We start from the raw sequence: 10,043 nt of genomic DNA on the forward strand, positions 1-10,043 counted from the left end.
TTAATATACCCTTGTGCACAAGTGCGCTCGGGTATAAAAATGAGTTAAGTATACAGAAATGACCGCTAATTCTTCTTCGATGTTGTTTAAAATTTGCATGGCTGTTTTGATTAACAATAGCCTAATAGAAGAAAATGTCTCTAACTTGGAGCTGTAAACCGTAAATTTTACATTTAATTCTCGAGTTTTTGATCTTTCGTATTATGACACTTTTGCAATTTTCTACTTACATTTATAGCGACTGCGCGTGTGAGCCAATAGCTAGCGTAGTTATTTCACATAACAGCCGGCGAAATAGCACAATAACAACGAAATTAGTTCGACGTCACAATAAATTAATAAATTAAATAAATAAATTTACGATATAAGCAACAACACACCGGCACAAGAAATTCGCAAGACCTTGTTTGTTATTTGTTTTTTTTTTTGTTTGCGCTTCGACACTTGCTTTAGAATTTGAGTGGAATAAAATGTCTGCTATTCGATTCACTTGTTGCTATTGCATTTTTGTGTACATCTGTATGTATGTATGTACATAAGACAGTGTCAAATAAATTTTTTTTTGTTCTGTCCCATATCTATGCGACTTGTGTGGGCGATCACAAAAAAAAATTGTGCAAAATGTCAGCCCTCTATCTTTGTTTTTCAGTTAGCATGGTAAAAAAAAATCAATCAAAAAAAAATTTACAAAAAAACTTGCCAAAAATCAACGATAAGTCCTAACTACTTCAAACTTGCACCTTATTACTAGAATTGACTGGGTTACAAGATTTGGGTTTTTAATTTTTTTATATTTAATTGTTTATAAAAAGCAGCTGAATTTTTTTTTTAATTGAAAATTAATATTTTTGCGCGCTAACTGAAAAATGCACAAATAAAACTGAAATTTGGGCACATTTGTTTTTTTTTTTTTTTTAATTGTGACCGACATGGAAATTTTCATTTGGCACCGCAAGAAAAAAAATTTTAGTTTTATTTGACACAGTCTAATGTATGTACATACACATTTTTTTGTATGTGCTTTATGCGAATACATATGTATGTATGTAAGTCTTTTAGCTCTCGTGATGGCGCATTATTAAATTTTTGTATTCCTTTTTATTTCTAAAAATTGATTTACACATTGCCGCAAACAAATTTAATATTCTTCATTTTTAGTATTTTTGGCATAAAATTATATACTTTTAATTATTTTCACTTCAACTTTGTGTCTTTTGTTAATTTTTATTATTTTTCGTCCACAGTTGCAATGAAAATTATCAGTGTGTAGACTGTAGACTGTGAAAAAAATATAAAAGCCATCAGCGTACATTTAGAAGTGCTGAAGAAACTATCGCGCACTTTTGTTATGTACATATGTACATAAATTGTTGTTGCAACAATTTACATACATAGTATCTATGTAGAACACCCGCAAGCATTTTCTAGTATTTATTTTTGGCGTTAGTGTTGGCGCCTGCAAGCGTTGGCGGTCGAAAGTAGTTCACTTTGGCATAAATAAGAAATACAAAGTTGAAAAGAGGAAAGCAGCTTGAAAATAAAATTGGTTGCAGAAGTGGCGCACATTTACAAAAATAAAATTTAAAAAAGTATTCAAAAACATAGCAGAAGAGAAAGAAATTAAAAACAATTTTTAACAAAAATAAATAAAAGACATAAATCAATTTTTCACGTGGTGCCAAGTAGTCGTTTCATGCGCTGTAAGTGGTTCAAAAATAGCACTTCAATGAATGCAGTTCAAATATGCGTATTTTCTTTTTCACTTTTACTACACAAATGTTTTGGAAGTTATTGTATTTTCGTTTTACTTTTGACGCTTACGTTTTGCGAAATTCCACGCTATTCGAATGAAAATTCGTTATAGCTTTTCTTTGCTCGTTTAATTTTTAGTTTTCAATCTTGTAACTTTTATTTATTTTTATATATATATTTTTATTTGTTTTTTTTTTTTGCTTGTTGCTATTTAACGATCACGCAAACGTAAGGCGCAGTGTTCGAATGACTCGCAATGCCACCACGTGCGCGTTTCAAATTCATGCATAAACTGATTTCGTTGTTAAAATGCTTAGCAGCGCGCGGTTTGCAAATCGCTGAACGCTGGCGATTGAAAATTTTGTTTGTGCGCGAGATCCTCTTTAGCGCTGATAACAGCTGTCAGCGCGCAGCGTGTCGAGGGCAGCGTTGCCGCAAGTTTAAAAAAAAAAAGTATCAGTTGCCAAGCAGAAAAAGTATCAAAAGCAAACACAACTGTTATGTATTTTTTAAACTTTTTTTTGAAAAACAAATAATAATTAAAATTGTATAATTAAATCTATAGATTTGTACAAGTCAATATTGTGGAAATTAATACACAATAAAATTGCGCAAACCTTATTTTGGAGAAACGTTGCTCAAGTAAATCAGCCTTATCACGAGTATCATTTTCCCCGAACCGGTTCATTTTTCACTTTTCGTTTCCATGTATGGGTAGAATACGAATTTTCGGGCCTTATAAATACATATAAAATTTGAAGACTTTAAGTAACAAGAAAAAAATTGTTGTCTTTAAACTGGTAACCTTATTCATACTTTTCAAAAATTAATTTCTGCCAGCTAAATGTATTCATCAAAATGTGGCATTTGTGAGCAAAAAAGTATCAAAGTATCATATATTAATATTTAGAAAAAAGAAGTATCAAAAATTATACAATTGTATCAAAGCGGCAACGCTGGCCGAAGGGCAACGTAAAAAAAAGCGCTGCACTGCTTGTGAGTTTGAGAGTTTGTATGGTAGAGTTGCCAACAGTTTGAGAATTTTTAATATGACTTGAACTGACAACACTGATCGACAAGTTAAAAAAAAGCCAGAGCCTTCTAAAGTAAATTTAAGTCACTCATTCCGCATTTACCCATCATTTCTTCAGCTTTTCTTCGGAAACCTATATTTTTCATTGCCAAGGGAAATATTTATTTATGCAAACGAATACGAAAGCTTTGAAAAATTTTACAAAAATAAAAAAATATACCTTACTATACATTTGATAACGCCAACTTTTTAAAAATCGTATTCTTAAAGAGTCAAGCAGGCCTTTTTATTCAAAATTTTCAAAATTCATTATTTTCTGCCAGAATATTAAAAAGCCTTAATTTGAGCTCCAAATCATGTATTTTGTCTGATAACGATCGAGCATTATTTGTGAAAACATTTCGTAAAATGTAACTCAATAACAACTCAAAAATATGCTTATACGAATGCAAAAAAGTTTTCCAGATATGCTCTCGTGGGTGACAGTAGGGTGTTCGGTTATTCGCCTTTTTCCAAAACCGAGTTTCAAGTTATTCGAAAAATTGCAATTTAAAAAAAAAACGAGTACCCGATTTTGAAATTTAGAAAAAAAAGCCGGATAAACCGTTTTTATTTTACATAGTTTACATACAATGAAAATGCTTATGTTGGTATGAAGTCATGACCAAAAATTAAAATAAAACTATTATCAGTAAAGATAGCAAATTAAGTACAAAGTTTTTTTTAGATCAAAAGTAAAAAAACAAAAATCCGTGAAAAATTTGCGTTTTGTCTTATTTTGGTTTGTTGCATTTTTCTGACTTTTTCCCGATTTGAGTAGTTTTCTTGCCGACGTAGCCGGGGTAAAAGTCGAGATCTCCATTTGTGACACATCAAGAAGAACACGAATTGAAGGATAAGCTCGGCCAATTACGTAGAAAACGTTTAAGCGCCAAACATTTATTTATTGGCATCAAATATGATGTACTGCTCATCCCCAAATAACCTAGAATATAATTTTAAAACTATTTGGGGGTTGCCCTTTAGCTGGAAAAGGCGTAGAAAGTTTCGAAAAACTCAAAACTTTTATTGAGAGGCCAAGATTTGAATGAAATGAAAAAACCGGTTTGTCAAAAAATAAAAATAAACCGGTTTATTCGATATTTAAAAATTGAGGATTACAAAAAACCCGTCTAAAGATATTCAAAAAAAGCTGGCGGAAAAAACCCCTAGTGAAGAGTAATGAAGAGTACTAAATTATATCGCCACCCGAGTGGAAGATCGACCCCGATCCGGTTTGAAAACGCCCTATCTCAGAAAACTTTTAAAGAACGCCCCATTTCAGAATTTGCTTGAAGAACGCCCTAACTCAAAATTTGATTAAAGAATTCGATTCAAAAATGCCCTATCTCAGCACATTTTCAGCACATTTTAATTTGAGATGAGGCATTTTTTAACCGAATTATGAGATAGGGTGTTTTCAATCAAATTCTGAAGTAGGGCGTTCTTGAAAAGTTTTTTGAGTTAGGGCGTTTTCAAACTGGCTGCCGATAACGTCGATCTTCCACTCAGATGTAGTCAAAATAGTGAAGAGGAAAACAAACATAAAATAATATAAAAATCACTCAACGATAAGTCCCTATTTCAAAATTTGTACAAAAGTTAGGAAAATGTTTCATATAAAATTTAAAACTTCTTAAAAAAAATTTTTGGGAAAAATACTGATATGAGGTTATGTAGAACATGAAATTTTACTATAGTAAAATCCAAGTTTCAAGATGCTCGAAAACCTCGTTTATTTTTGATAATTTTTTTTCTGGCGGTGTCACACCTTTTCTTCCAGAAAAAAAAAACAATGTCAAGTATACTTTGCATGGAAGAAAAAGCGTGACAACGTTAGCAAAAAATTATCACAGCCAAATTGAAAATAAATAGAAAATATCAGAATGAGAATGTCATCGAATAAGACATCAAACCTCAAGCACCTTTTCAGGGGTGCAGGAGATACACCAAACAAAAACTTACATGGTTCCCTTATCATCGCGAATTTCTGAGTATAAGTTACACGTACATACCTTATTATATCTCACTGAATATCAGCATTGTTGCTTATCACTGAGCCCTTGATAATTATTCATATAATTTGTAAGAACATTCATACATACGCTTATCACAATTTATTTGCTTGCCCTCTGTTTGCCCTTTTTATTTTATTTACGTATTTATTCTCAACACTTGGCTACCCTAATCTATTGTTAGCGATAAGAGAGAGAACTACTGCGTCGTCAGTCCGTAAGCGATTGCTGCCCAACGGCCCAACGGCCCAACGGCACAACGGACAGGCGATATTTTGTTTTGCTACACAGCTGTTACATTGTAAATGTATCTGTGTTAAGCAGCCGCCTCGTACAAATATGTATATATGTATACCCTACAGCAGCATTTGGTGACACTCTGGCAAAGCGCTAGTTCCGAACTATACATTTTGTAACTAGTTAGGGCGCACTACATACAGCAAAACGGATACCGAGCGGGGCTGTTCTAGGTGCGTTTTTCTATTGGTAATGTGCCACTCACATATCTCATGCGTTTCAAGTGGCGTCGTAGTGGGGAACAAAATGAATTTATCCAAAAAAAATGAAAATAAAATTCAATGGGGGTATTCATCTAATGCCACAAACTGCCGGTAAACACCATAATATTAAGAATTTTTATGGCAGCTTAATACTTTATACGAATACCCCTAATATAATATAATATCGAGCCCTAACCGCCAAAATAACGTAAGTGACATTTTTTTCAAAATTTTATTTTTGATGCAGAAATATTTGTAGGGCAACTAGATGCATTTCTGCCTCAAAAAGAAAATTTTGGAATAAATGTCGCTTACGTTATTTTGGCGGTTAGCGCTCGATATGTACATATAACTGCTGAATTACTGTTTTCACTTACTTTTTCTTTATACAATATAAAAAAAAAATTACTATCTCCATAGCTGTACAAATTTCGGACCACGGAAAAAGTATACAATCAACATACAATTCATAAAACCTTATTTTTCTTGACTGTGCAAACTAAGGTCTGTTCGTAAGGCGTTTGACGGTTATGTTAATAGAAGGGGACAATTTTCACTTTGTTGAACACTGGCATCTTTAATAAGACATCTAAAAGAATTAAGTTGGGCCAAATTGCGAACCAGTATCGTCCCCTTTTGAGCTAGCTCGCCACTAGTTCAGAACCAGTTCGGTTTGCTGCAGGGTATATACTTGTACATACATACTAAATACATTTGCAAATATGTGCACTTATTAGCGATTCATTTCTAAAAACTATATAAATTGTGTTACAAATGTGTATTTGTGTGTACTTTAAGATGTGTTTTTACCATACACACAATTAAAATTGGCAAAAAAATTTAATAATCGAATAATCAATCATATGATTAATCCCAAGCCAAAAAAATATTTTAGTTAATTGCAATTATAAAGAAATAATCGATTAATTGAATTTTTAAAAGCACTTGTTTACGGTGAGTATTCACAAAAACACTTTTCCATAAAAAAATTTTAATTCTCTTGTTAATTAGCCTAAAATAAAGCGAGTATTTTTAGCGGCGCTAATTATTTATTATTTAACCAAGTTTGCAAAGACAATATTTTGATAAGCCGTTTGTTGTTAAGCGGTTGCGTTTCTCGGTGGCTGCGGAACCAGCTTATGAAAAAAGGCGGTCAGCAGGCCATGAGGTAAGTACTAACCAAATGACAGTATTTTTTTGAAAGTGCATAAAGTTTTTGGGAAACAGTTTTAATTTTCTCCCAAGCGTCGTTGATATTGAGCTTTAGTTATAGGAGTTGGCAATTTAAATAAAAATTCATTTCATCTTGTGGGTGACCCTTCCCTTCGTTTGTGTACAAGAGATTTATGGGGGCCCAAATATCGAACTCATTTTCTGCTGATTCTAGTGACACCTCGTTACCCGCACATTATATAAGTTCACAAGGACTTCATAACTGAGGCCAATACTAACGGATCTTTGAAATGAATTTTTTTTTAAACCTCGGGTCGAGTAAAGTTGATGCAGCTAGCAAAAACGAGTGTCCGATGAATGGATTTTAGACAACTACAGAATTCGTACTTGCTGAAAAAAATTTTACGATTATATTACATTTAATGAAAGCAGAGTCATAATCCGAAGTATATTTCTATCGTTAACAGTCTGTCCTTCTCTCTTGGGAAACATGCCACCGTATTTTAAGCATAGGTATTTTTAATCCTCAAGGGCATATTTTACTCAGTAAACAGAATACTTATAGGTATTGGCATACAAACACAAATATATCACCGACTTTTTTACAATTACTGAATAATTAGTTTAACTAGGCCAAATTACTAATACTATCAATTAAATTATGATGAAAGCAAAAAGATTAGCATCGACTAACCAAAACTATGTGATTTCATTTATAATATTTGTATCTAAGTATACATTGTATGCACATACATACATACATATGTAAGTATGCATATGATATGATAAGATATCATAATCACAAAGTAAATATATGTGTGTACATTAGGTTGGTTAAAAAAAAGTAAAATTTTACTGCCTTCGCCCCTTAGGATTGTTCTGTACCGAAAAACATTCCGCTCACAGTTGTCCATTAATTGAAAAAAAATTTTAATTTATCGTAAAAAAGGTATACAATTCTTGAAAATCAATTCCGGTACTCTTCAGGAGACTTCCAGTAATAACACCCAATTTTTTATTAAACCATTGTTGAATAGCAACCCTGTATTTTTATAGGTCCCCGAAAGCCCCAAAACATACAATGATGAGAATCATAGAAAATTGCTAGTAATAAAAAATGGTAAAATAAAATAATTCGGTATTATTATTGGGAGTCTCCTAAAGAGAAACATAGTCTTCCGATTTTACAATATGGATTTTGCAGAATTCTATTGCATTTCCACGAAATTTTTTTTAACCATATAAAATACATTTGAAAACTTTGAGCGCTTTAAGCGACCTATATATACTTTTTGTTTGGATACAGAACCATTCTAAGGGGTAAGAGCATTAAAATTCGAATTAACTTTTTTTTTGATCACCCTAATGTACATAACAAGTCGCGGTGATTTGTAACAATTTTGTACGCCCCAAGTTTACTTGCAATCTGTAAACAATTTTCGCCACGTAGATGTTTATTCATTTGATTACAACCTAACGACAAGAACTTATACGGGAATCATGGGAATACGTTGGCCGCACGAATGATATTCCTGCCAGTTTAAAAGGCCTTTCATTCTATCATCTTTTCTGCCCACAACTCTTGAGCGTCTAATCGACGTACTTACACATCAAGCAGCATAAAGATGAGAGGCTACTTTGGAAGGTGCAACAAACAAATCAATCAGTCGACGCTGACCGGCATTACGTCGATAGACGGGTTGAATAAGTCATAGAAAATGGGGAATACGCTATCGGAGTATTTCTATTTACGTATACATATATAGTTGGATCGTGTAAATTGTTGTAGGAACCAACTTTAATAGTTGTGATCACCTAAACAGGGGTGTGGAACTTTCTGAGGAGTCGATAAGTAATAAATGTCTTGAAAATTTGGTAGATTTTGTGTGGCCATTTTGATAGAAAAAATAATATTTTTTGATACGGCAACAGTGATGGTATCCGAACCAGTTGGAAAATGGAATGCGAAAATTAGAGAAAATGTCGCATTCACGATTGCCTAATTCACAATAGTACTTAAAATAAACAAAAAATTAGGAATGATTTTGATAATTTTTTTTTGCTGACGGTATCACGCAGAAGAAAATGGATAACATTAGCAACTTCAAGCTTGCACTTTCTTATGCTAAAATTAAATGGGTTATAAAACCGTATAACAAAAAAAAATTTAAAAAATTCTAATTAAAATGCTTGGAATTTTGATGCTTATAGTTATACAGGCAACTTTTTATTTATTTTACTAATCCCAATTATTTAGTTCTATTTTGGTTGCATTCTGTTTAACATTATTCTGCGTTTCATATTTATATACATATATACATATTTACATACATATGTACATACATTAGGGCGGGTCAATTTGCATGGGAGACTTTTTCGACTATGCGCGTATAAGACAGAAGGACTCTGCTTGTAATTCTAAGCAAATTTGCCGAAGAAACCATGGGGCTAAAATCAATTTGGAGTTTACTAAATTGCAGAAATAGGTTTCTTAGCATTTTGCTGTAGTGTCGTAAAGAAGTGCTTAAATTTCTTATAAAAACATGCCTTATGAGGTGCTTTGATATGAGGAATCCATTTCTGCACTTATATTTTCTTAAAACTCCCACCAGAGGGCGCAAGAGTGAAAATTTCCATATTCAAATTAAATTGACCCGCCCTAATGTACATACATTTATTTACTTTTGCATTATCAGCGCTATTTTTAAAACGTCATGGTTCCAGAAATAAAAACCCAATAAATATAGACAATTGGCGGAAAGCAATGCAGCTAAATATTCGAGATTTGCAATGTAATTCAATAGATTGACAACGAGTAGTCAATCACTTATCGCTGTCTAAGTTGAAGAAGCAAACGCTCACCGCACGGGCAGCAAAGTAAAACAACAAATATGTGTTGGCAGCTGACTGGAAGCAGTGATTTTGTTCATTGAACTGTGGCGACAAATGTGGGAAGTGATAAGAAACTGACTGCTTTCTGCTCTGCATAAAAGAAGCATCATTAAACTACAAAAACTACATTACTAGGCAGCAAAAATACGTGATCTGCAACAACAACATATGTAAAAGTGTTAAAAATGATGGTTATAAGTACGATGACCATTCGTATCTACAGATTTTAGCGGGACAGTATGGATTTTGAGAAAACTGTCCGACTGAATATTTAAGAAAAAAACGAGATCCCGATTTTTCATATTTCTACCCATTAAATCTCGACTTTCAGTATTTTATTTATTAACCCTTTGAGGACCAATGCTGCTTATAGGCAACATTGACGTTTTGATCTATAAATCTTCTTGTTTGGATTATTTTTTTTAAAGGCTTGTTGTAGTTAATACTTTAGAATGTTGTGAAGGCAAAAAGTTGAGCCTCTTGCCACAATTAGAGAACCAATTAGTTCTCATCACTTTTTCGTTGTGACTACTTGTGTAACATAAATGTAGCTTTAAGTGGTCTTGCAATACTTAAAAAACACACTAATAAATTATATTTTTATAAAATATTATAAATAAAATGAAATAAAAACATTAA

General features: G+C 32.6%; 1 long non-coding RNA gene across 1 annotated transcript; it reads right to left on the reverse strand.

The window, feature by feature from the left end:
* Positions 1-417: 417 nt before the first annotated feature.
* Positions 418-2,145, reverse strand: LOC118734580. Its single transcript, XR_004992398.1, has 2 exons — positions 1,822-2,145; positions 418-517 (listed from the first exon to the last, which is right to left on the reverse strand). It is a non-coding gene; the product is annotated as an uncharacterized LOC118734580 (long non-coding RNA).
* Between the last annotated feature and the right edge of the window lie 7,898 nt (positions 2,146-10,043).

This window comes from Rhagoletis pomonella, unplaced genomic scaffold (genome assembly GCF_013731165.1).
Source record: "Rhagoletis pomonella isolate Grant_MI unplaced genomic scaffold, Rhpom_1.0 Rhpom_scaffold_00002, whole genome shotgun sequence".
NCBI lineage: Eukaryota > Metazoa > Arthropoda > Insecta > Diptera > Tephritidae > Rhagoletis > Rhagoletis pomonella.